Raw genomic sequence first — 24,093 nt, 5'->3', positions numbered from 1 at the left:
CATTTTACTTTATGAGTTTTAAATCTATTCAATCTCTGGATCTTCTTTCTTTTAGTTTCACTCAAGTTTTCATCAATTTTGTGTTGCTACTGTGTACTGCCCTAGGATCAATAGACAATTTAAAGTCTTTTGTAATCTATTCATTATTTCATGCATACTGAAGGCATCTTATATTCAGGAAAGGAAAAGCTATATCAGTATTTTGCAATGATATCCAGTCTATTATGAAAATCAATAACACAGATTTTGTGGAACAGGGTTCATCACAGAAGAAATAGTGCAAAAATTAATTCCTAACAAAGCGTAAATCCAAACATGCATGGTGTGAATTGTTAAGAAATAGATAAAGTTTTTACACATATTATCAGAATTCTAAAATGAATTTTATCTTCCTCCAGCTTAGGAGGAGATTTTCTATTTTGATCATAGATTAAACAGGTACAAAAGATTTACTTGTATGCCCAGAAAGCTTCCTGGTACCCTTTATGATTAGGCCCACTATCCAGGGAGTATTTTGTACTTGAAAATGAAGGGACAATCAAAGAATTAAGATTATCAGTAGAATATCTACATTTAATTCTTGTCTCTATTAAAGACTTTTTGCATAATGTAGAGGAAATGATTGTTCTCTGATACAATACCTCATCTCTAATCTTCAGAGGAAAGAATGTGTCTGCCTTGTCTGTAAAGTCTTTGAAGCAGAGACTGTCTCCTTGAGTGCACTTTCCAGCATAAAGTACAATGGAACCTCTGATTTGTGTGGGAGACTTTCAGTGTTACTGTGATACGAATAAATAATAATTAGTAACAGATGTTTTGTCTACTTTCTTTATGAAGTGAAAGTTCATGAAAGAAAGCAAATTTTTCCCTGTAAATTGAAAAGAACTCAGAGGTCAAATTTTAGCTATTATTCTAATGAAAAATGAGATTCACCTAAAGGTGTTGATAGAGTATATTTTCATACATTTCTCCTATTTCCTGTAAGCTGAATTAGAATTATACTGTAATTTTAGAGTTTAAGCACACAAAAATATTAAAAGCCCCCACAGATTACATTTTCTCCCTTTAGCTGTACTGTAAAGATGACATCAAACCTTCCTCAGAGCCTTCAACTACCTTAGTGTTTTAATAAGTAAAAAAAGAGCAAGATTTATGAAAATTCCAGTGGGATACTTATGCTGGGAGAAATATCAACTAGTATCTATCCAGCATCACTGTTGTAAATAACAATTTTATGCAGAAAGTCAAATTAAGGTAGATTGCATTTATTTTTATGCTGGCAGTGCTTTAGTACATAGACCCCACTCATTTTAAGCAAGAAGAAAAATTAATTTGAGTTAATTTCAACAGTCTCGCCTCATTCTTCCTGTCTGAGGACGGAATCAAAAATGGGAAAAATCAAATTATTATAATAATGTTTTATTTATGGTTTAGTGACTTGAAGGAAGGAAATTTCTGTCTCCAGTGATATCACCTCTTACCTTGTTGAGTTTTTATGTTCTCTTGAAATTCTTAGCTCATCAAGAGAAACAAAGTCAAAAGATTAAAATAAATTTATGTTCTAATACTTTCTAAATAGTTTTATTTTATATTTATGTGTGTTTCAGAGTTAGAAATAAACTTTAATGTATTTGACAATGAAAAATGATTGAATCTCATGGAAAGGATTTTAAAAGAATTTATAATATAATTAGCTTGTTTGAAATATGCAGATGATAGAGAATTGTCAGTGAGCTGCTTTAACTTTTAAGTGATTTTTATCTCCTGACTTGCTGACTGCATAGTGTTTTGTATCAATACTAACTTTGGAAATGAATGACAGGAGGGATTCACAATCTTTTTCCCTAGGTCAGCAAGAATACAGGAAGGAAAAAGCTGTCTCCTTTGAATACATGCAGCAGCTAAATTCATATTGAGTTAGCATCATTCTCTGAATTTCTCCTGCAGTCCAGTGGTGTCTGAGGATCCTTAACTGAAGGAGGAGAGCATTTGGCTATTTCCATGAATGTTAATGGGACAGCAAATTAGGAACAAGGATTAGAACCAACAACAGCTTATTAGTTGAAATGGCTCTGAACCTCTCCTATCCTTCTTATCATTAAAGTCTCACTGTCTTTTGGCTTCTTACTTTCAGCATTCTGACTGTTTCTCTGGATGTATTAAGCTCTCTGTTTTAAAGCATTTTGCATTTCTGCTAAATTAGGGAGTGTAGGCTATCTGTACTTCACATCTTTCCACATGCATGGACTTACTCCAACACTCCTTTTTGTTTCCCCACCATTCTCACTAATGGTAGTCACTAGTTCTCTTTTCCTTCCTTAGATTTGAATGCTTGCTGTGAGAAGCATGCTTTAAATGTCAGCATTCTCTTTGACTCAGTCTCATTTTCTTATGCTGTTTGCCAGTTTTGCTTATATGAGAATTGTTCCATCTAATGCTCTAAAACTCTCTTAGCCAGATCCTCATCAAATGTAAATTTACTTAACATCATTGGAAGCATTGGAGCTGAAAAACTGTCTTTCTATGCTTCTTACCCTCCAGAGTGTAATAGCCGTGTAAAATGCAGAATCAGAGAATTGCTGAGTTTGGAAGGGGCCTCTGGAAGTTTTCTTGTGCAATGCACCTACTCCAAGCAGTCATCTAGAGCTGGTTGATCAAGGCTATATCCAGATAGGTTTTTAATATCTCTGGAGATCGGGACTGCAAATCCTCTCTGGGCAATCTCTTCTGGTGTTCAATCAGCCTCAGAGTAAAAATATGTTCTCTCATGATAAAATAAAATTTCCTGTGTTTAGTTTGTGGCCATTTACTCGTGACCATTCCCAGGGTAGCATGAATGAGAACCTGACTCTTTCTTTACTTCCTCCTCTCTGGTATTGCTAGACACTGATTAGATTCTTGAACCTTCTGTTTTGCAGGCTAACCATTTACAGTTCTCCCTGCTTTTCCTCATAGGCTGAATAGTCCAGTCCCTTAATCATCTTAGTAGCCTCTCACTGGACTCTCTCCAGTATTGCCATCTCTCCCTTGTACTGGGGAGCCCAGCACTAGATGCAGCACTTCAGGTCAGGCTTCACCAGTGCTGAGCAGAGTGGAAGGATCACATCCCTGGAGCTCTTGGCAACACTCCTAATGCAGTACAGGAAGCTACAGGCCTGCTTTGCTCTAAGGACATATGGCTGACTCACGTTGTCCTCCAGTCACCTGGTCCCTGCACGTTTCCATGGCGTTCTTCTCTTCCAGGTGTCTTCCCTTTGCTGAATTTCATAAGACCCCTGTCAACCCATTTTTCCAGCTTCCTGAGGTTCTTCTGAATGACAGCATGACTTTTTGGTGTATCAGGTACCCTTCCCAGTCTTGTGAAATGTACATAATTGCTGGAGCTATACGCTGTCCTATTATCGGTATAATTAATTAAGACGATAAACAGTGTTGCCCCAGTACTGACCCACTGAGTTTATTATGAATGGCTGACCTCCAGCTGGACTCCTTCCTCTGATAATAAGCCTTCAAACCTAGCAGTACAGCCAGTTTTAAACTCACTGTTCATGTATCGAGCACATATTTCACCAGTTAGTCTATGAGAATTTCATAGGAGACTCAAGTCAAAATAAACAAGATCTGCTGTTCTTTCCTTGGCCACTGAACGAGTCATTTCACAGTGGTCAGGGCCCTGGTAAAGCCATGTTGACTGAACCTCAGTCACCTTTCTGTCCTTCATATCTAAAAGTGGCTTCCACATTTAATTCTTCCATCATTTTCCAAGGCTTTGAGGTGATCACTTTGAGGTTTTCCAAATTTTTGTCCATTCCGTTCTTTGAAATAGGAGTGACATTTTCTTTCTGCAAGTCCTCAGGGATCCCTCCTTTCTCTCCCCATTGTCATGGCCCTTCAAAGATAACCAGAAGTGGCCTTACAGTGATGTTGATTGACTCCCTCAGTGCTTCTCCACAGAGGGTACTTTCCTTGCTCCAGATTTTCCTGTTGTTCTACGGCTCTGGGATTCTTGTAGGCAGATCTTCTCATTAAAGAGACAAAGAAGGCATGGAGTACCTCAGCTTTTTCCATGTCCTTTTTTACCAGGTCCCCTACTCCATGGAGAAGTGGACCCACATTTACTCCATCTTCTCTTTGCTGTTGATGTATCTGTAAAAGGCTTTGTTTTAACTCTTCACATTCCTCTCCAGATTTAGCTCCAGGTGGGCTTTGACTTTTATGACCACATCCCCGTGTGTTCCCTGTGTGACCAAGCAGTCAATGGCACTATATTCCTGGGCAATTCAAATTTTCTTCTGTCTCTTGCATGCTTCCTTTTGATATCTGAGCTCAGTTGGATGCTTCTTGCTAGTCTGAGCAGGCCTCCTGCCATCTTTGCTTGATTTTCTGCAATTTCAAATTAAGTGCTCTTGATTCCAAGATCAAAGATGATCCACAAAAATCAAACCACTCTTCTGGACCCCTCTTTTGTCCAGGGCTGTTGCCAGTGGTATTCTTTCAAGAAGAATCCCTAAAGTGTCCAACATCATCTTCCCTGCCCGGAGAAGAATACACTCTGTAGCTACTCCTATAATCTAGTCTCATCAACTCTGTTTTATCCAGTCTATATTTAAACTAAAAAATACTAATAAACTGATTATGCCACTAATTATAATAAAGTAATTAATTCCAGCACTGGTGATATTTTAACTGACTTTTCATGTTAAAAGACATAAAGCCTAAAAATTACAAAATCTCACTATATCAAGTTTCTGCTCTGCAAAATAATTGAAAAGCGTATTCATTATTTCCATGTGCTACAAAAAGGCACAGTTTGAGATAAGGTTAAAGCTGTGTTGTGTTAGGCATGCTATAAGCACATGTTACAAGAGAACTTGTAGTCTAAACCTTATAAAGTTGCCAATAGAAGTCAACAGAGCAAGAATAACTAAAGCGTCTTGTCTGCGCACTTGCAAGATGACAGCAACTCACACTTAGTTTAGGATCCAGCTTTCCTGCTTTCTGGGTTCTTCCTGTAGTTTAGGATCCAGCTTTCCAGCTTTCTGGGTTCTTCCTGTCTTCAGTAAATCATGTTTTTTCCTGTAGTAATTATTTCCTGTGCTAATGTTCTCCCATTCTAAATGCCACAAGTTGTAACATTTATAACTTCTATTGTCTTTTCTTTGTTCTCTTGCTTGTTAGAACTCCCTGACAACAAAGTCTTTAAGATTCTTTTTTTCTTTTTTTCGCTTTCTTAAACTGATTTCAGGTGGTTTCGTTATATCCTCTTTGATAAGTCTATATAATTCTTCCCATTTTGCACCTTCTCATACTCTAGTAAGTGCCTCCTTACTCTGCTCCAACTGGTAAAGCATAAATAATATTTTAAAAATTAATTCTCTATATGCTATGATCTACATTTTCCAAGAATTGTGGAAAACAATTTCTTTTGGGGTAGAGGAACTATTTTAAATTTGGTGTTTATGAAATCATAACAACAGTTGAATTGGCTGTGGTTTTATAAATGTAGTTTATGAAGACCTCTTATCCCACTAGCTGATCCAACTCTACTTAGAGTGTCCACATGTTTTCTTCCAAATTTTAAGACTTCTTTCTACTTCCCTCTGAATTGACAACGTCATAATAGGAAATCCTTCATGCATATTTTAGTGACATATCAATACACTGTTGAGCTGTAAGAAAAATATAAATTTCTTCAAAAGCCTCCTTTTTTGTTATTTGTTCTTGAAAGTTGTGGCAATAGCTGTAAAACCATCATGTCTCCTCATCACAGTTTCAGCCTTCACACCAAGGAGTCAGTGTAACATTTTGGTATTTTGATCAAAGGGTTGATGCCTTTCTGAGATAATATAACAGGCTATGTACCTTTCCACTTGTAGATGTGATTAATTGGTGACTCCATTGCTCTTTGGCCACAGCCATGGATAATCAAGTTGCAATAATCTCCAGGCTTTTCCTTCTCATTACTACATTTTTTGATCTGTAGTTGCATTTAGAACATATACAAGTTCTGTGCTACCTGATGACATCCACTTTTTAGGTACTCAGATTTCAGTTCTGGTTTCTATCAGTAATTTCATATGCTGTTAACTTCTTAAGGGAAAAAAGAACACATTTCTACTGCACAAGTTTATAATTCCCCTGGCTCTATACAATAAGGTGGGTATATTCCAAATAATTAGATTAGACTGTCTTGATCTCCTGTTCACATGATTTTTTTACCTTGCAAAGCAGTTCAAGATTTTCTAGCAAAAGTTAGCTAAATCTTGATTTATGCAAAATTTCTTGATATATTTCCTGAGCCTGTTTCCTAATCTTGCTAGGAAAAAGATATCACAGTATCTTTTTATTGTCACTTCATTATCCTCATCTTTTCCCACAAGAGAATTTAAGAACAAGAATATGGCTTCAGCTCAGCCCTAGGAACTAGTAGCGCTTCTCTTCATATGATGACAGCAGCATAATTTAATGGTTATATATTACTACATTTAGTTTGTATTTAGTAATTCAGTTTTGTGTATCTGTAATCTCTTGTTATGGAATTGTAAATATATAATGAAAAAATTTTCTGGTCCTATGGACCTTTCTTTAGTTACTGTGCTCTTTCTTGTTTTCCTTTAACGATTTATAACATGTTTCAAAAGGAAAAGTTAGTAATTTTTCTTTATTTTTGATAGAAAACATATCTAAAGCTGACCTATTTCACATTTTTAGGCATTCTTTCTCATTTTTTGTCCAAGGTGGTAGCCATGAACATAAAATGTGTATTTAGTATTTGTCTGATATAGTGACTGTGGATAAAATTGAATCATGCAGTTTGAAGAGGTTGCTATATTCAAAAATGTGTTAGAGATAATATAAGCATAACTGGGGGAGAGGAAAGGATGCTGAAAGTTGTGATGCAGCCTTTATTGACTGATTATAAATTAGTGTATTCCAGAATGACTACAGTAGCATTTGCAAAGCTGAAGTAAGACATGTCACTGTGTCATTGATTTAGACATTTACATTTTTATTTTTATTAGTAGGAAAAGAGTGTATTTTTCAAGTTCTAGTGGGAATTGGCTCTGTACAATTTTGATTCCAGTTACAATTATTATCATCATTCCAATGCATTGCTATTGCTCAACTCAGAATTTCAGCCATTACTTTCCATGAATATAGATTTTGTTGAAATCTCTGCCTTCAGTAGGAAGGAAACATATTTTAAAACCATGCAGTGTTATATCTTTACTAATGCTTTGCTGTTTTAAAGTAAAAGAATATTTCACCTTTTTGTGATGGGAATACAGTTAAATTTATACTTGTGTTTTCATATTAGGATATGCAAAGGCTGTGCTGGGAGCTGAAGGTAAAAGCCATGGCACGCTGGTGAATAGACCATATTAGAGATAAGAATAAATTAAAGAGTGTCCCCTGGCTTTTTTTCCAATCTTATCTAAAAGTGAAGCTAAACTGTAGTTATTGTTGCCCTCTAACTATGCTAGAGCTGTTAGAATTTAGTGTGAAAATGCTTTCTGATGAGAGTTTTATAACTGCCTTTTTCAGACCAGTGAAGAAAATGTTATAAAAAGAGTATTCCACAAAAAACATCTGCGTGCTGGACCAAGACCTGACAATCTATGTTCTGTTCCTCCCTCTGAATGTCCAAATTTGCTAGTAACTCATATAACCACTTTAATAATAATCTCTTTTCTATTTTATTTACTTTAAGAGAGAAATGATTGTATCAGGGGCTCTTTGGTGATGTGTATGCTCAATGTCCTTAAATAGGTTTATAATTTTAGTTGAGGCTTCTCTCTGTCACTCCAAATAAATAATCACAAGAACATCCTATTGAGCAGTTTGTGTTGCATTTCACAGATGGAAACTAAAGCAGTGTTCATACCAACTTTGATTATGTGCTAAAGCAATTAATGTAGCATTAATGCTACAATTAATGTACATTCCAAATCCTCGGGGTGGGGGGGAGAAGATTTTTAAGTACCTTCCTAAAGATTTTGTAAATCTCTTCTCATGGTTGCACAGAGCATAACTGGAAGTTTGCTATTGATTGAGGTACGTTGGTGACATGGGTGACCAATAGCTTCAGCTAACCCAAAATTCCTTCTGGCTGTTTCCCATGAGAGAGGAATAGAGAAACCTAACTCAGTCTAGAGACTGATGGTGAATGTTTAATTTCTGAGGGGAAAAAAAAAAATAATCCTGAGTTCCTTAAACATGCAGGGGAAATTCTGATCAGTATAATTTTTGGAGGTGTAATTGTAAAATGGAAGTATGTGCACTTAGACATTTCCTAGGTTGGCTGGTTAGTCTGCTTTTTTTTGCTACTTGTACTTGCTGAATTGGTTAAAAAGGAATGATCAGCAAACATAAGGAACAAATTGCACTTCCCTCAGCTGAACTGTATGAAAGACCCCAGAGACAATCCAAACAAGCCTAGCATGGTCCCTCAGGAACCTAGAAATTCCATTGGCCTTTTTAAGACTGTCTTCTCTGGGGAACAAATCCCTGCAGCTGCTTTTAAAATTGAGGGTTAAAAGCATTTTTGTTGCTGAGAATGCACATTGAAGCACATGTAATGCTTTAATGTGCATTTTAAAGTGAAAATACAATACAACTTTTCAGAACCCTTGAAAAGAATCACAGATTTGCTTCTGTGGTTGAATGAATTCAGAAAGGTACTTTCAGGCAGAGCTGACTGACACTCTTGAATATCCCTTCTAGAAGAAATTTTGGTATTTCAAGAATGTTTTCATTTTGAATGAGAATGAATTTAAGAACTTCCATTTCCCTTCACTGGAAAAATAATTGTGAAAAAAGGAAATGTTTGTTTTGCTTTTGAGGGTTATGTTTAGTTTTTAAAAAAATTTGTCAATTTCTACACTTAAAAGACTGTTCCTTGCGTTGCTACCTATTAGAAGAATCCAAAGAATTTCCCAGAATCTAAAGTAATCAAATGTCATAGAGAAAACACTCTGAAAATGAAGACTTAGAAATGGCTTATAAAGTTTAGATTTTGCATAGTGTAACTGTGAAGAGGAAAAAATAGTCATGTTATCAGCACATTTCCTGATATTAAATATTTTCCAAAAAGGGCAATGGAGTTCTGGGAAACTCTGTAGAATAGCTAAGCTGTCTCTCTCTTCAGTGATGCAGTTCCTCACTTTACAATTGATCTGGCCTCACTGAATACTTAAAGGCAAGTTTTGATTGATTTGATTTCCTAGGGAAGATTTTAGTAGAATATGCGGCTGGAAGCTCTAGGACTGATTTTTTATCACCCACTCTGAAATTCACATGCATGAATATCCTGTACCAGCCAACTTGTCTCCCTCAACCAGTCCTTCATGGAGTCTGCTGTCTGTCAAGTCGAGCTGCACGTAAACAACCATTTACCTTTGATATTTTGCTGTAGATAACAGGGAGAGCTGCTGACTGAGATGGCAGTGAGGGCAAAACGGAGCTTTTCTCCTGCCTAGTCCAAAATACTTCTGCAAAATAGCTCCAGAATGCTATAGGCCTTGAATGGAGAGGTTGGAAGGGTGGTGGCAGAGTCTCAGGATGTTTGGGCCACTACAGTAGGAGTTAATAGATAAAAGACTGCAAATACAGTGATATCAGAAGAAAAGTGGTACAGAAGTATGTATTAATATCTGGCACCCTTAACACTGTGATACTACTGTGGGTGATACATTGGCCATGATTATTTAGGGTTAGTGAAGATATTTTCCGTTCCTTCTTGTACCATGGCTCATCTTCAACAAGTGAACGATGCTTGAGATGAACAGTGCTGAGGAGCAGCTTGATCCCAAAATGACTCTTCTGTGAAACTGGGGCTGCACTCAAAAAATGCCAGACATCCTATTTCCTGGTGTGTGCTGTAATGAGTGAGCAATGGTGAAAAGTAGGGCTTGTTTGTTCTCCTTTACTTGATGTGTATCCTAAAAAAGATGCCGATAACTCAGCTATGTGTCCTCAGCTAAGTGCCCATTCAGACATTTAAACCTTATGTATCTTTTTTTCTTTCTCTAGACAGCATCTCACTAATCATGGGTGTCCTGGTTTCAGCCGGAACAGAGTTAATTTTCTTCACAGTAGCTGGTACAGTGCTCTGTGATTTGGATTTACTAGGAGAATAATGTCGATAACACTCCGATGTTTTAACTGTTGCTAAGTAACTTGCTCTAAATCAAGGACTTCTTGTGTCTCATGTTCTGCTGCTGAGCCATTGCACAAGAATATGGGAGGTAGCATGGCTAGGATAGCTGACCCAATCTGGCCAAAGGGATATTCCATACCATAGAATATAATGCCCAGTACAGAAACTGCTGAGAGCCACCAATCGCTGCTTAGGGACAGGCAGGGCATCAGTCAGGGGATTGTGAGCAACTGTATTGTGTGTCTCTTGCCCTTCCTGGGTTTTATTTCTCAGTCTCTTTTTGTTGGCTCTTTTACTACTAGTACTACTACTAGTACTACTAGTACTACTACTACTACTATTATTATTATTATTAATAATAATAATAATAATAATAATAATAATAATAATAATAATAATTCATCTATTAACTGTTTTTGTCCCAAAACATGAGTTTTCCCTTTTTTAAAAATGTTCCTTTCTATAACAAGGAGAGGTGGAAGGGTGGAAGGTAAGCAAGTGTCTGGGTGGTACTTTGTTGCCAGCTGAGGTTAAACCATGACACTGGGAAAGTGATGAATTATCCCAAAGAGGTACTTAAATCCCTTTTGTGAGGTTACTGAAGAGACCTTAATTTTGGTTCTCTTATGTATCCCTCTTGACTAGTACCTGTCTTTGCATAGTGTAATTTTATTGCACAGGTGCTCTGAAGCACTTTACCTATTTTGTATTCCTACCACAGCTGGCCTAAACATAGATCAACAACCTGAAATACCCCATTCAATTCTCTAAAGTAGTAGTATTCTAAGAAAAAATAATATATTTTGTAGCACCTAGATTTGAATTCTCTTCTAGCAGAAAATGGGGAATATGACCATTATAGGTCTATTTTTGAAGCTGTAATCACAGTTAATGATGCAAATCATAACTCATTTTCACTAAATTGTGGATGTAAAGCCAGCAGGTGTAGTGTATCACTACTTAGAGACTGAAGTAATCCTGAGTACAGTGATCTATTCACTTGGCCATATTCTTTGTATTGTAGGAATATAAAATTTTAAATATATTTCAGATGGAACTTTGATGATCATTGTCCACAATAACCTGCTAAATTTAGCAGTCAAAAAAAACCCCAAAAAGGCATCAGGTCTAGCCCAATCATTATGCTCCCTGTATAGTCAATGAAAGTCAAACCACAAACTCTTCCCCCAGGCCTTTGGAGTGACAGTAGGGAGCCTATACAATTGCTGTGGTGGCTGTCTGGCTTATACATGTTAAATATTCTGAAAAACCATTTCAGCTCTATGTTGTGATGATACAGACTTCTTTCTTTGTCTATTTCATGTGTATCTTATATACCAAACATCCTGGGACTCAGAGAAGAATTTCCTTCCATTTAGTAATGAATACACTGGCCCTAAATTGTAATTTGCTGTAATATTTGCTCCAGTGTGGGCTCATCTGCTGGCCACAGAGCCTTATGAGTAGCACGGGCTCTGAAGCAGGACTTCTGTGGGTTGTCATCCCTGCAAGAGCCTCTAGCACTGGTCCTTCACGAGCCTCAGTCCTTTGGGAGAGAGATGCATGTGTCTGCTTCACGCGGAGTACCTCCTCCTCCTTTGGGTTTGGTGTTTCCTCTTGTTTCTCTTTCTTTTTTCCCTTCCCTCCCATTTTCTGACCTTAGGTGAATATGTTCCCACAGAGCTGTGATCAGCTTGGCTTGATGGGCTCAGCCGTGGCCTGTGGTGGATCTGCTGTGGAATGGGGCTGACCCAGCCATGCCTGGCATGGGGCAGGTCCTCGTCAGAAGCCAAACTTGCAGCCCTCCTCGTACCAAAACCTTACTGCCTACACCCAGTACATTAACAAAGGGCCCAAATCAGTTGCCTGAGCAGCTGTGCCATCTGACATGTCTTATGGTACCCTCTGTGCCCAGGTGGAGACACAACATTTGGCACAGGGCACTAGATGCCCATGTGTAGACAGTGGAATTATACTCCTGAAGTCCTTGAATAGATCATTTAAATATCCTCTTACTAATTTTCAGTAATCATGTGTTACAACATTTAATTCTGAATGTTTATACATTTTTGATATTTCTAGCCTAGAAAGATTCAAAGTAATGCAAGTTTTTCACACTGAACTAATACTTTGGCTAAAGCAGCTAGAATAATATGCTATACCTATTCTGAAAAGCAAAGTGTTGGGTTGAAAATAGGTTACCAGTGGAATTTCTCAAAGCTTGGCTCAGAACTGATGTCATTTAATATATTCATTTACGACTCTGGCACAAAAAGCAAAAATGTTTTAATGAAATTTGCAGATGGCATAAATGTGAGAGGAACTATAAATACAAATCAGCACTTGAATATTGTGTAGAGTTAAGGGACCTTGAGGACCAGGGTAAGAGAACTGTAATAAGATTTAATAGCACAAAATAAAAGGTCACAGAATTCGGCCTTTTCATCTTACCCATTATTACCTGTCTAAAACTTAGAGGCCTACTTTAAGTTGTTCACCTGGGCTCCTTTAAATAATCATAGAGAAATGCCTCTGCAAGGACTAAAGTAGTTATTTAAGACAGGAAGGTCGTGCTGGCTTTTAGAGATGCCTTTCTCACTGCATTGCTTTTGGGGGAAAACTAGATGTCTGCTTAGCCTAGATCCCCAAGAATCCCAGCTTCAGCATAAAGTGAATGCTTGCTAAATGCTTATTGTCCTTCAGTTGGAAAGAGAAAAATCCATGACCAAACAGCTTCAGGGAATGCAAATATGGTCCTTCCATACATCGAGCTTAATATTTCTGTGAAACAAAAAGCAATACAGAAAATCCCTGGAAAAATTCCTCATGGAATATCTTCTAGGACCTTTGCCAATAAAGTTCAAAAAATAAAAATTATTTGTAAACATACAAATAATAATGAGGGAAAATAATTTTACAAGATGAACTTACATGAATATTTTTCATATAGCAGATTGGAGATGAAAGACACATTTTTTTTTTCTGATCTGAACCAATATCGGCACCAAACATGTTATGAGACTTTTTTTTTTCAAATGTGTGCAAAGCTTTTTTTCCAAAATATTCCTTCATTGTCATGCCCACCATTTGTGGATATATTCCAGGATTTTCAGCAGACTAAATGTGAAAGTAAAGCTCTCAGTCCTTGAGTAGTTCTGCTTAAGCTGATCCAGTCCTGCAATGTGAAGTCAGCTGGAGTGCTGCACTATGGATGTGGGCACAGGTCATTGCTTTTCAAGCAGTTAAATGTTTTGGGTAGCTCAGCTTTTGTAGGTATTGTTTAAAACATTAGAATTTCCTTAGTTTTGAAAATCCCCATTTTCCTTGAAAAAATGTTATGTTTGCAGATTTTTCTAGTTATTCCAAAACCTTTCAGATTATTTCTGCCTGTCTAATTCACTAGAATTTTCTATCTTATGATTTCATTACAGTATTAAAAATATAAGAAGTGTTACTTTGACTGTTTCTTGAGAAGGGAACAATAAAATACTCAGACTGTAAAAGTCCCAAGATAATGTAAATGACTTCCTTAGCTGGGAATAAAACCAGCTAGGACTTGGAAGGCATCTTCTGATTTACACGCAAATATCTGACCCATACTTAATACCAAAACACTGTGCTGGAATCTGGAAAAATAAGTGAGAGACAACATTTGTCTGGCTGACAAAACCATGTTTCTTCAGAAAAGCTCTTTAACTCAAGTTCAGCTAGCTTTGCACATTTCCACTAACCCGTGGATGACATCTGAAACCTAAGTATGATGTGAAAGTTGAAGAAGTGTTCCTAAAATAGATTAGATTTATTGCAGAGGTGGGAAATGAGCAGTGCTGCCAGCTAAGGGAGGTATTTGTTTGACTCTGTTTTGTATTAAGATACTACCTTGAACTTGCAGATTGAGCAGAAACAATACTGAATCTTGGAAATATACCATTTTGATGAATGCCATCTGCTGGAAACGAGCCAGTTGTATTTGCTTTCTTTGTTGTCAGCTTCTCAAGACTCAGTGTGAACTCTACCGTGGCAAACTTGCAATAAGTTATTTCTAGTCTGAAATGAGTACTTCTACCACATTGTTGTTGAAAATAACAGGTCTCAAATGTGGGTATACCCTTTTTCACCAAAGTACAGGTTTTTTTAACATTAGACTGAGCAGGAGCACCTCTCCAACACTACTTGGAGTGTAAAAGACTGAAGATAAAATTGTCTCTATAGCTACAAGAAAAACTCTTTCTGTATGTGTATATACAATTTACAATTAGTTTTTTTGAAAGAAGTAGGACAAAATTTTCCAATATATAATAAAAGTAAGTTTTACAGGGATTAAATTATCTGAAAATTTAGTCAAGTAAAATGAATAATTGTATGCAACAAAAAATTTAAAAGAAAAAGGAAACACATAATGAAAATGTAAAAATTAAACTTGAATTTAGTTATGTTTAATTGCCTAAAATAAAATGAGAAATGAAAAAGCTAAAAAATTGTATAAATTTATGAAAATAGGTTGCATGTGAGTTTAAGTAAAACATTTTGGGTTAACACAGTTTCTTTCTCACTTTCACCCAGTGTTCTGTTTTCCTCTTTCCCTTTGGTGTACTATCCTTCCCTCTCCTCCTTTTTATTTGTGATTTATCATTCTATAGTCCTAAATTTTTCCTGTCCAGAAAATTGTTTTTTCAAATAAGCATTGTTTACCAGTTAGTATGAACATTGTCACTATTATTTTGCAACTGGTTTAACACTAATTGAACCAAAAATGATATAGTGATAAAGGAGGAGCTGTTTGGTTGTATGCTTCCTAAATTTGATGCTCAGGATATTAGATAGCTAGGCTAGTTGATTGAACTTCTGTAGTTTATGCAGTGAGATGTAGCTTCCAGCCTGTACCTCTGGGGCAGGTGTTTCACACTGGGGTGAATTTCCTCCTGAAAGGGACTGTTTCTCTCTGTGGGAAGTATGTTAGGAGTATCCTCAGTGGCAGTGTTTTCTTGGACAGTGCTAAGGCTCTCAGAATTTTATCTGATCATGATCTGTGGCATGGCAACCTGAAAACCTTGGGCAAGCACCCCAGCTCTCAGACAATGTGTTCCCAGGCTAAGCCTGTCTCAGAGCCTCTGATAGAAAAAGGACAAGCAGGTGCAGAAATGAACTGTATAATGTAGATTTAAGGGCCTCCATGCCAATTTTTTGCTCTCCTGATCTGTTCCTATCACACTGAATCACTTGCCAATGCACGCACAACATAAGATAATCATATCATTCCACATATAAAACTCAACAGCTTTGTCTTGTTGTCAGAAAACTGTCACAATTATTAAACCAACTAATCCTCAAATATGCTTGGCTTTAAATTTGTATCAATTATGAGAACAAAAGGTGTTTCGATCACTTATTTAAAAAATACCCTGAAGGAGGGGAACTGTGGATACCATTTGCAGTGGGGTCTTAAGAACTTTATGTTGAAGAAAGAGGGTGGTAGTGTTTGTTAGAAGCATTTAAATCAAGTGTATACATTTAATTTAAGGCTTCACACACAAATAGTGCTCAAAGTGAAAAAAAGAAAAATTACACTATTCTGGGGTCGGCTGTGTGTCTCTGCCCCCAGACACGCTTAGGATGGTTCTTGCACGCTGGGCTTCAAAGGATGAGACTGGACGCTAGGTTTTTTCGGTGTTCAGAATTGTTTATTATCTCTTATCTAAAAAGTCCTTTCTCTGCCCGAAGGGTCTGACCAGCACGGCAGCCAAAGGCACTCTGCCCACCCCCAAGGCGGCCGCATCTTTTATAACAAAAACTACGTATATCATATTTACTTTTTGTCCCCAATACCTATCACCCTTGTCACTAAGTACACCCTCATCCCAGACCAATCCACAAGTGCCAACACCACCCCAGAAGATGGAGGACAGGAAGAAGAAGGAAAAGCCTGGTGGCACACCCTGATTCCTCCATCTTGTCTCTACAACCCCCCTGTACCGAAACCCCAAAATTTGTGATTCACCCTATAATGATATCTTCCCTTCACCATTTACACCCGAGTGGTTCTCGCAGGTTCCATTTCCTCATACATCGGTGGCACATCTCTAGATGGATCAAAATCAAGCCACCAAGTGCTTTTGGCAACATTCCAGGACTCCCGAGCCCCCCCATGGGTTCTCTCGTAGCTCTGGACATCAGGAGTGATGTGCTGAGCTCCCACACACTATGACTCATTTGTCAGTGGAATATCATTAAAAAACCAGGGAGTGGAGAGCTCTGTTTTTCAATTCACAAGGTAGAGCAGTTTTCCCAGCAATTTTAATGTATTTTGAGATCTATTTTGTTAGTTTGTGCTTTATCTAACATCTAACTACTTGAGATAACCAACCATATTCTCTTTTATTAAAACCAGCACAAAATATTAATTTTTGACATTTAGATTCTAAAACCAAGGCAGGATTACTTTTTAAAAGTTCTAGAGATAGATAAAGAGCTTACTGAGTTGTGAGAGCAGAGGAATAGAAATATTCACCAAGATTAATTACTATTCTTTCTAGCAGATAATTAGAGATCAGAGCAGGTAAAGACTAATGTTGAAAATCCCACTACAGACTAGCCGTGATGGCTAAAGACAGATGAACACAGCGGCATATCAAATTTTGAAACTGGAGCATCACAGCAGGTTTTTGTCTTCAGTGAGCTTGACAATTTATTTCAGACCCTTGCTTGCAAAGTTAAGGCATCAGAAAAGAAATCCAGTTTGGGGAAGCTTGTCAATGGGAGAGAAGGTTTTGTCTCTCTCCAAAGATATGCTTGCAGATCTTTCAAGGTCTTGAGGGCTACTTTTTCTTCCTACAAATCTTCAGAAGTCAACGCTGAGTGAAGAGAGACCAATACTTTTCATTTGCAGCTCTCCTGACACATCATTTGTTGCTACAGCATGCCATCCTTCTAAATTGCATTCTCTAACTCAGTGTTGTTTGACTGTGACATGAGATCACAGAAAACAGAAGCATCCATGAGGGATCAAAATGAACTATGAGGTGAAGAGTAAGACTTGAAGATGAATGTCTCCTCTGAACTTTACTCCTTTGTTTTGTTTTATTCCTCTCCATTAATGTCCTCTGCTTTCAGGAGAAATATGTACCATCTGCTCTTTTTGAGTCCCTATCATACTGCAATAATTCTTTGATTTATTGCATGATTCACAGTGTCCTTTCAGTTTGGAGCACATATAAAACCTTGAGAAGGAGAGGATTTGGAGATTATCTAGAAAGCTATATTAGTGTCTTTAGGATACTTGTCTAAAGCTCTGAAAGAGACTCAATTAATGCCAGTTTAAGGGAGGATTTTTAGAGATTCACTCCTTGGAACAAACAATATACCATGTGTCATAGGAAACTCCTATCACTTGAACTTGTTTGTTATACATGAGTGTAGGGCATGTAAATTCTCTGTACTGGAATCATACATTTGATTGCTTTTCTCAAGTAGATACAGTACTGAGCTAAGCAGTCGAAGTCTTAGAGAAGCAACAAATCATTGAGTAGACTCTATGTTTGGTGAATTTGTATTTTGTGTTATGTCAGCATTTCAATCTTTCACTTTTCAGTACTACACTAATTTTTAAGAACTAAATGCAAGCTACAGACCTGACCTCTGTGGAGCTAAGGAAGTTAATTCACAGCAGAATTTGGTTATAATAATGGTTGTATTCCCAATAAACAGTTCTGGAAACATGCTATCTGTACTTCATACGCACCACAGGACTTGTTTGGCATGAGGAATCCATATCCTACTACAATTTGCAAGATTTGCAATTTCCTGAATATATGGGAAACTACTTGTTTAATTCCAATACTTCAGGCAACTACTTGTTTAATTCCAAATATGAACATTAGATTGGGTATTTTCAAAGTAATTTTCTCCCCATCATGTGCCACTACTTCTACCTGCCAACATTTTATCAACATGTTTTCAACAGGAAATTCATTTCATACTTGCTGCTGGAGTTTATTCTAACAGCTGAATAACCTGAACATGTTCAGCATTACAGGTCAGAAGGTGCCACGGTGTAGAGCTGAGATAAGGGAAAAAAGAAGACCTCCAAGAAAGTAAGTTTTGACTTGTTTCTTCTGGTATGTAACAGCCAGCATTTTTTCCCTATCACTGTTTCCCAAGTGTTATAATTGGAAATGTAACATTTAGCTTGATAAGGGTCTTTCTTATTTCAGTCAGAGACTCCTATTTCTGTTTAAGAGCATACTGCTAATGTATTTAATTGGAAAAATAGGAATAGTTTGCATTCTGCAAAGTACAGAGTTGCTACAAATTATTCTGGATTTTAAGCCTGGTAAGAACTGTGCTTATATAGAGGCCATACTTGCAAAGCATATTTATGTTGTTGGAATGTACAATCAAGGAGGTAATCTTGCAATACTCATTTAGTGGTAAGTCTTACTGAAATCAGTAGAAATATTTTCTAAAATATCTATTTTTTTACACTGGCATATTACAAAAAAACCACAAAGCCCCGAAACAAAACACCCTTAAAAAACCACATAAACAAAAGCACAAATAGAAACCTGAAACTCATTGAAATTTAGAAATATTTAGAATAAGTCTATGTATGCCTGTGATTACATTAATTGTACAGTGGAAAGCTAAGCATGGAGAAGGTGAAGCAAAGTCATGCCTTAATAGGAAGGTAAGTTGTATTATTACTCTTTGCAGAGCATCATATTTCTTAGAATAATTAATGGAATACCTTTTTGTTAGCAATAGTTTTTTTAGAATACAGAGTTTTGAATGGGATAAAATATTTGATGATGATGTTCCCAATTTTCTATATTACTTATGAAATCTTCCTAGGTCATAATTTATCAGATGATACTGGCTCTTTCAGTATTTATTTTCACTACAGTCCATTTATTCAAAATAATGTTTCATTTAGCACTTGGAAAGAAGAGTTTTTTCAGTACAATAATTAGTTTTAAACTTGAAGATAAACCAAATAAACAAAATATCAAGGTTCTATTATCACTGTCAAAGTAATGTATTTTCCATATTTGTTGAGTAAAAATGGGAAGAGTTCACTTAGTTGGACAAACAGCTTTGAGCTATACTGAAAGTTTCTGTTGAATCAATTGAACTTTACACTAGAAAAATTTGATAGCCAGCATAAAGTAATATCAACTTTTAAAATTAAAAGAAAAAAAAGGCTTCAAAATTTAAACATATTTTGCAATTTTGGTTCCCTCTTCTTTACTGATTTCTATTTAGGTAAAAAATAGTTTGATTATCGTGTACCACCGTTTTATTTCTCTCCCACCTTTGACTTCACAATTCCATGTTTATGAGAATAAAAGCACTTCAAGAAGGATGTCTGCTAGTTTCCTTTTAAATTTCCTGTGATTTGAAATAAATGTTTGACTAGTTTATCACTAGAAATAATCTAGAAAACAGTTTACAGATAGTAGGAAAGGAATTTTAAGTTTAGTTGGCTATCTGAAGAACTCCAGAAGCCTCTATTTTTCAGAAAATGCCAATTTTCCAGTATTTCCGAGGCAACACTGGTTTGGAATTCCAATTGGTAGAAATTTTTCACTTTCCTTTTTTTCGATTTAGACTTTTCTCTGAGGGAAATTTTGGAAAGAAGGAGTTTTTTGATGAACCACAAGCTCAAAATTTTTTGTTCACAAAGTAGGGACAGAATTTTACCAGAATCTGTCACAGAGGCTATTTTCTGCACCGCTGCATGCAGGTTTAGTAAAATAAGCAGATGAGCTTTCCTGCAGTGACGTGGAGGGGAGACATAGGTGAAATAATGAAAGCTTCAGGATCTGGAGGGCAGTTGATGATCAGTGGCACTGCTGTCTAAAGGCAGAGGTGTTGGCTATGACCAGGGAGCTAACATGTCTCTCCAATGACATAGCAACTCCATGAAAGGATGATTATTAATGGCAGTATTGGCTTCTTATGGAACCTTGGCTTTCTAAATAAGCTCCTTTTGTTCACAGCCCAAATTCCAATATGAATATGGTCCAGTTTTAAGTATTCAAGAAACAAGAAGCTTCACTAAGGCTTTTGAGGGGCTTATTGCCATGAGACTCTCCCTGCTGAATGTCTGTTGCTAGGGGGCAAGTTTGCAAGAGGAGATTGTCTTCTGCAGCTAGCTTAAAAGCAGAGGTAATATGTCCCCAAGGCAAGGTGGTTTAGGAAGAAAGGCATCAGCTAATTAAACTTAATTGGGTTAGCCAGGGTAGTCTGATTAGCATAATTAATTTAGGCCTCTGAATAGGCTTGAGGGGTGTGTGTTTTTGTGAGGGATCCTTTGAGGGAAGTGTTTGGGACTCAAAAGTGGAAAGAGTAGTTAAAGCTCTAGGTCAAGGGAGAGACACTGTAGATGAGTGGGAAAGACAGTGTACAGAAATGCAGAGGATTTAGCCTGCCTAAAGGCTATGTACTCTTTTGAAACTGGCAATGGTTAAGGAATAAACCAGAGGGGCTAGTTAGAGGATTTTAATCCACCTGGAAAGCATGGGGAAGGAGCCTAGCCAGTCTGTTACGCTTGTGCTTGACAATACTGCGATATAAATAAAAATGTAGTGTCTAGGGAATAATGGATAGGATTAAAACCAGTCTGTATAGCAAAGAGGTAGAATCCTCCAGTTAGGGGAAGTTAAAATGATTTCACCTTAACTGATTTGGGATCTTTCCCTACTGCAAAAAATGAATTAAGTATTGGTTTAAACTGTATTCAAGAGCTTTGTGTATTGTACTCTTAGTTGTGAAAAGAATCCCTAAGAAATAAAAACTTGCAAACATAAATGATGTTAATCAAATGACAGAGTAAAACAAAAATTATGATCACTTAATAGCACTTCTTCTTTTAAAAAGAGAGTAGATTTGAAAATATGTATATCCTATTTTTGACTGCAGCGCTACTTTAATGGAGTAGATGGTGCAGTTCTTTATTCCTATACTAAGTTATGTATTATGTCAGTTTCATTTGGTTTAAATTGTGTGCTATCTGAACTGCCTCCACATTTCAAAGCTTAAGTTTTCTGATTTTTTTTTCTTTTTATTTTTGCTAAGCATTCAATTTTCAATTTCTCTGTGGGTGATGCAGTGGTCAAATGAGCCTTTGTCATGCTCTGTTTTAATCCAACACACATCCTGGCTGCCAGGCAGAAAATCTCTTCTTTTTCAGCTGAGAAAATAAGGCACCTCTACCTTTAAACTTACCCTAGAGATGGTTGGTATGAAGCATAGTTGGGAATCCCAGAGGAGAAAAGATTGTACTGCTGGCCAGCCAGTGCTTTGCCCAGGTACTCCTCTGAACTCCTTTTATTACTTGCTGATCTACAATTTAAATCACCACAGCTTCAACTCCAAGATAAAAGTGACAAATGGGAATCTTACACTGAAAAACCTTCTAGTAATTCTGTATGCATATTTGTGGCTATAGACTACTCTTAAAAGACCAATCTGAGGACTTTTCATTATTTATATGAAGGATTAGTAATAAATAATGAAGCATATTTGGCATGTAATTTTGTAAGGATTCTCCTGAGACCTTGAGAATTTTGACTAAATATGATGAAATGTTGTCTGCAAGAAGGAAATGTAGTGATTAAATGTTGGGAAAGAAATATGTAATTTGTCCACATAAATTATGCAAATTGAAATATTGCTTTTTGTAACTAATGTTTGAATTGCTTTCTGCTTAATTTCTTTCAGAATTTTTTAGCTTATTTTTCATTCTGTCCAAACCATCACACATTCCTTCAAAAGAAGTTTTGTGTCCTAAATAAAGGTGTTGATATTTTAGTTGATGGTTTGGAGGAGAATCTCAGTATGTGTGAAGGCAATTATAAATTAAGATGGTTAAAGTCTAAGATCATCTTATGTGATAGCCTTTGGGAAACTTGGTTCCATTCTCACTTGAAATAGTATGCAGCAATTTTACAAGGAAGGTTTTTTTTATTTTTAGTGCTAGCTGGACCTGGATGACAGAATAAAGCATGAAAATTAGAATCAAAGCAAAGCTGATGTACCAGAACCAAGACAAATAAATAAATCCCCAAGTTTTCCTTTTCTAATCTTGAAAAGGTTTATGTTTAGGTCAATTCTTGCCCAGTTCTGCTTCAGAGCCATTCAGATGAGATTTTATTAAAGGAAGAAAGGAGAAATGTTGCTAAATTGCTTTCAGAAAGGTTAGCCACTCAGCATGAATAAACTAGAGTTTGCTGCACCACTGATACATATGACATGTTGAAAAATGTTTTAATGAAGTAGCAAAGGTCTGCTAGAGAGTGAGTTAAAAAAGAAAAATATAGCAGTCTAGTACACATTGAAAAGACAGAAGAATTCTTTTCTTCTTTCTCGTAGAGAAGAATTGAAACCATAACCATAGTATTTCATGTCTTTGTTTTAAACTGTGTGGAAACTCTGTATTGTTTAAAATACATACTACAAATTTCAGGTTTGGCACCTGCATTATTTGAGGTATAATTGCATTTACTCTACGTAATTAGAATATAAATTTGTGTTGCTGAGGCAGGATAGCATTGTGGTTCTTTTTTCCCTGGGAGATGGTGTTATGCAGTCTGGTTTGTGTTCAGAAAATTTGCCATGACAGTGCTTCATAATAGAACCAATTATCAGGAATGCTGTTACACAGAGCCTTCCAGACCCCAATTTAAACAGAAGCAAGTGACAATTCCTTCTGTGAAACTGTCACCATAAATCAGCCATATGTGAAGACCTACATGCTTATTGAGGATAAAACAAGAAATATGAGTTTTAAAACGATAATTATGTGTTTTTAATGTGTTCTGATTAACTTTCGGACTAAGGGGAAGAAGCACATATTAAAAGCACCTGCCAAAACTGCTTTCCATGTATCTTTAATAGGTATCAGAACCCTTTTTTTTTCACATTTCATTTTTAAGAGGAAAAGATCCCACTTCCAATGCTTCGAAAGAGATGTTTTCTACTTTGCAGCACAATAGGGGACACTGCAACTGATCCTGCTCTGTGATGTTCTTGTCCTGTATGCAATGGCATACCTGATTGTTGATCTTTTTAATAGACATTCTCAGTTAAAATGCACTAAACTGAAGAAATAGCCACTATTTTTAATGTATAATTAATATATCTTTTTTTTCCAGAGGTTTCACTTTGTTAAAATGATCCCAGTTCATCCTCAGACACACTTAGGAACTTTTAGATGTAATGCTTAAAACAGCCTGTTATTTATGTAATGTTTATCAAAAGCAATGCCCTTTATCATTGAACTATCGATCTCTGAACACAAAAATCCAAACACTGGCTTAGATGTCAGATTTAGGTTTTCTGTACATTCATTGTAAGCCTTTCTAAAGTATGCAGTGACACACTGGAACACAGAAACTTCAGGCAATGTTCTTTTTCCATATGCCTGCTTTTTTATTTTGGATGTGTTTCTTTAAACCTGTGATTATGTAGGTGTTTTTATCCTATAGTATAATTACATGCCACTTGAAGTTTTTTTTGAAGGGCAATCTAAGCAACAAGTAGTTAAGAAAAACAAACTTTTAGAAAAAAAACCTAGGAAATAACACAGCAACTAGGGCAACAAAAAGCAAATTGAATAATTTAAGACCCTCTTACTATATAATATTTCAAAATATACTATCTTAAAAATATATAAAATTGTGTTAAATAAAAAAAAAAATTAAAGTAGAAACCTTAATGAATATTCTGCTGTGTTTCTATTTAGCCTTGACTGGTTTGCCTACTGGAAACAGATGGGAATGGCATGTTTGAAAGTATCTTGCCTGCACACTTTCTAGATTTTCTTGGCCAAAACTGTAATTAAAATAATAGTTCCCTAAAGAGAACATGAAATTTTAAATAAACTAGAGTTACTAATAGAAATTCCAAAATTGTTTATTTTCCCTCACTGTTTTCTG

The sequence above is a fragment of the Haemorhous mexicanus genome, chromosome 4 (genome assembly GCF_027477595.1).
Source record: "Haemorhous mexicanus isolate bHaeMex1 chromosome 4, bHaeMex1.pri, whole genome shotgun sequence".
NCBI lineage: Eukaryota > Metazoa > Chordata > Aves > Passeriformes > Fringillidae > Haemorhous > Haemorhous mexicanus.
Note: the sequence above shows the minus strand (reverse complement) of the source record.